The sequence below is a fragment of the Pteropus vampyrus genome, unplaced genomic scaffold (assembly GCF_000151845.1).
Source record: "Pteropus vampyrus isolate Shadow unplaced genomic scaffold, Pvam_2.0 Scaffold37, whole genome shotgun sequence".
NCBI lineage: Eukaryota > Metazoa > Chordata > Mammalia > Chiroptera > Pteropodidae > Pteropus > Pteropus vampyrus.
Window position 1 is genome coordinate 8,149,303 of NW_011888818.1, and position 4,852 is coordinate 8,154,154.

A 4,852-nucleotide genomic window follows, 5' to 3' on the forward strand; every position below is an offset into this window, starting at 1 on the left:
CCCTATGAAGTGAGCAAGATTATCCTCAACATTTTACAGATAAAGAGACTGAAGCTCAGGGAGATTTTATAACAACATGTGATAAGGGGTGGAACCAGAGTGCAGAACAATGCAACCTGACTCCAGATTTCATTCTTTTTTTTAAGCAGTAAGTAATTTTATTTGCTAAAAGCCAAAAGCAACAAAATAACAAAAATATGTGTTAAAATCACCAAAACATATATATATAATCATATATATATACATATATAATCATATATATACACACATATATATAATCTAGATAAGAATTCACTAATAAATGACATGCATCAACATGATAGTTATTTGGTATATGCTATTTTTGCCTAAATGTGCAAAGTCGACATTATGTCTTTAATTTTAATTTTATATCTTGTGTAGTAAACTGATGGAAATTCACGAGTCAGATCAAATATGATAGAGGTAAATGATGAACATAATTTCCTTTTCGTATTATTGTGAGACAACTTAGTTCAGTTTGGCTGATTAGGTAATTTTGATGGATAATAATAGCCCCTACAGACATAGTTGGCTGTAGCTTTTGGTTTCTTCCCCCAAATTATATTACCTGGAAGTTTTCAAGCAAATTTTCTCAGACTGAATCCCGATATATATATATATATATATGTATACATGCATATATATGTATACATGTGTGTATATATATATATGTATACATGTATAGATATGTATATATATACATGTGTATATACATACACATACATACGTAAACACACATTCCTCATTACTCTTATACATACATATATATGAATTAAATTATATATACACACATACATATATAATTATACAAACTATTGTTAAGCATGGTGACATCTTAGCTTTCTGTTCTTTTAGACTATCAAACATTTTGTATGAAGAGGTCACTACAAAGCAATAATGCAATAAATTCTGACTGCAAGATTTTCTAAAGTCTGGCAGCAGAATACTCATTTAGAAAATATTTACAGATTTAAAGAGTGACTCTGAAGATGTTAGCTTTCTGGATTCATCAGATTGTTATACTCTGTTCATAAGGATATAGGCTCACTTGTATATTTCTAGCCATTTATCTTTAACATTACTTCTTTCAATCATTAAAAATTATTTCTAGAATTACTTATGCCAATTAATAAACCTTCTAGTAATAACTTAAGTATCAATATTTAAAATTTATCCATAGTTGCTTATGGAATATAGAAGGTGATTGCAATTTTTCCAAATGCTAATTTAACCTCATTTGGCATGTGGATTCCTGATTGATACTTCAAATGTTAAAAATGTTATAGAATAGATGCAAGTTAACTCACATACAAATAAATTACACTATTAAACTCAAAAATGTATTAAAGTAAATTATAGATAATAAACACGCATCCAAATTATAAGATCTAAGGTTATAATTTGATCAGAGACTTTCTTATTGCATACCAATAAATGGCAGGCTGTATTTTTTCCTTTTTACTCACTCTTCCTGGTCATGTCAAAGGTCTGATTATATGAAGACAGACCACAAAGTCAAAATGTCTTTTTCTTTTCTGATTCTATACTTCCCCCGTCACCTTCTCTCTATTCTTTTGACCAAAAGATTAGAAGTTAGAGCCGACAAATAAAAAAATCAACTGAGAAGTCTGAAGAATCAAACTCTGAGGACAAGAAGGAAAAGCTATACTATCTGTTATAACTATCATCACTGATCCTCTGAACTGTATATAAATATTTAATCCCCTCCCTGCTCCAATTCTTTACGTTAGAGTGAATGTTATAAAAACACTCTTTAAGCCTCCTTTGTTTTTATTCTGCTTTTTCTTGGTAAACATTTCGCTATTGATAGACATTTGTAAACCACAGCTAAACTGCTCCCCCAACTTTTCTTCTCTTTGTCATAGTATCTATATCCAGAGTTTGCAAAACTGAAAGATTTGAGGACACAACCCCCAAGACTTCCATGTATGCCCAGGACTTCTGATATCAACTACATGGAGTTGGATTACAACTACAAAATTAGAGGGAAGAATCCACACAAGATTACCCTCACTTCTGACATGAACTGTAATTTCAGAAGGTTCCCCAAATTACCCTCAGTCTTGAAAATTTGGTAGAAAGACTCACAGAACTCGCAGAAAGCTATTGTACTCACAGTTATGGTTTATCCCAGGGAAACAATACAAGTTAAAAGCAGCCAAAAGAAGAGGCACACAGGGCAGAGTTTGTCAGGATGTATTACACTCTCAGCATCAATGTGTGATGATACACATGAAAGATTGCCACCAGGGAAGTTCATTCATGCTTAAATGTCTAGAATTTTTATCGGAGCTTCAATACATAGGCATAAAGAGTTGACTGACTTCTCTCATGATGAAACTTAGTCTCTAACCCCTCCTTTCATATTTCAGGCAGATATGATATGATACATGGGGCCCACCATGAGGAACCTAGTTACTATAAATTATCAGGTGTGGTCTGACAAGCTCATCATGAATAAAAAAGACACTCATCACTCAGAAGATTTCCAGGGTTTGAAGGTCACCTTCCAGGAACCTAGGACAAGGCCAGACCTCTCTTTGGGCAAGGCCAAAGTCTATATATAGCCTGGCACATAGCAGTCACTCAAAAAATGCTTTCTCTTAATGGTTAGCTTTTTGGTAATGCTCTTTCCATGATTAGCTTTTTCTATCTATCGAGGATTAAAATAAGTGTTGGCTCTTCACATAAATCATTCCTGATCACATTCTTAAAGAATAATTAGGCCTTTTGAGCCATGCTTCTCTTGCTCAGGCCCGCTTCCACGTCTGGAAGTGTACTTTCCTTTTTTAATAAAGCTTTTATTTTCTGCTGTAAAAAAAAATAATAATTATTATTATTCTTTCTCAACATCCTGTATGTAACCTTAAAAAATTTCCATGTGAGATTATTTTATTGTAATTACAGTTTGTTAACTAATTTTAGAATTTGGCTTTTCTACTAGAATATAATCCAGAGGACAAGAATCATATTTATCTCCATAGTATTTGACACATAGTAGGAGTACAAAATCTTTTTGAATGAGTGACTTAATTAATAAACTACGAACTCTGTGACAGCAGGAAGTGTCTAACATCTTTGAAATTAATTAATCTCCAGAATCCTGCAGGCTGTCTGTCACATACAAGGCTCGCAATTAGTGTGTGTTTAATGACTGAACACGAATTGAAGAGTTCTCTAGTATGGATTTAGGTTTAGAAATATTAAGCAATTAGGAAGTTACACTTCTTAGAAAAGGTTTTATGGGGCTATTATTTGTATTAAATTTATATATTTTTGTAAGTATATTCTCCTGATTAAAATTTTTAAAGTTCCCTATGTTTTCAGTATGTATTTAGACATAAATTTAATCACCATAGGCAGCTGCCATGTAATGAAATGAGCAATGATTTCAGAGTATGATGATCTATATCCTTCTGTCTTCTGTACCATTTGATAGATATATGAACTTAGAAGTCACCTACACTCTCCAAACATCAGTTTGTTCTTTTTTTATTTAAAAAATATCAATATTGGACATGGTTCCATAGTGTAGTGGTTAGCACGTCTGCTTTACACACAGAAGGTCCTAGGTTCACGCCCCAGTGGAGTCACAGTCCATGGTCTACAGCCATGCCACCCTGAACAAGCCCGATGTCTGATCTTGGAAGCTAAGCAGGGTTGGGCTCGGTTAGTACTTGGATGGAAGACTACCTAGGAAGACCAGGTTCTGTAGGCATAAATAATAATAAATTAAAAAATATATCAATATTAATAATAAAACAGTATGAATGCAATGATATTTCAAAAACAACTAGTCCAATGTTTGCTATATAATAAATATCAAGAAAAAATTTGAAAGAATAACTTTTATTCTCACCCCACCCCAACTTTTCTTCATTCTTCATGCCTTATATGGGGATTATTGCTTTTGTTGTCTGAAGACAGTTCAAAGGTAAGGGCACAATTTAGTTTTAAAAGACTAGCACAGATGCAACTATATTCGATGTGAGTACCAACACCCTCCCATGCTGAGAGAAGATTTTGCTCATTGGTTACAACACTCTCCTCAGCTTAGCCAAAGGCAAAGTAAAGATAGGTGCTTAAGTACACGGACTCTGGCATTAAGATATCTGGTTTTAAATTATTGTTATGCACATAATGCAGAGCTTCAGAGCCCATCAGTGTACCAATGATATTAATAATGATAATCTTATTTGTGATAAAATTTTTCTTGGCCGAAATATTTTGTGAACTTGGGCAAGAAACTTAATCTTTTCACTTGGTTTCCTCATATAATAATAGCTCCTAGTTGATGGAATTATATAAATTGGCATACATACACACAAGTGTGCTATGGAGTGAATGTGTCCCTCGCAAATTCATGTTCAAGTCTTAATTCCCCATGTGATGATATTTGGAGGTGGGGCTATTGGAGGGTAACTAAGCCATGAGGATAAAGCCCTCGTGAATGGGATTAGTGTCCTTATGAGAAGAGACATGGCAAGATGGTCTCCTTCTCTCTGACAAGTGAAGATATAGTGAGAAGGCAGACATCAGTGAACGAGAAGAGCCCTCACTGAGAACATGACCAGGCTGGTACCCTGATCTCAAACTCCCAGGCTCCAGAACTGTGAGAAATAAATATTTGTTGTTTAAATCAACCAGTTTGTGGTATTTTGTTATAGCAGCCCAAACTCAGACCATATATTTACAGACAGTCCCTGACTTATGATGGTTCACCTTAGTACATTTTTGACTTTTTATGATGGTGTGATATAGTCTATAGAAACCATACTTCAAATTTTGAATTTTGATCTTTTCCTGGGCT

The 4,852-nt window shown here is 33.8% G+C and overlaps 1 pseudogene; it reads left to right on the forward strand.

Moving 5' to 3' along the window:
* The first annotated feature begins 3,644 nt into the window (after positions 1 to 3,644).
* Positions 3,645 to 3,760, forward strand: LOC111738355 (annotated as a pseudogene).
* Positions 3,761 to 4,852: the final 1,092 nt, after the last annotated feature.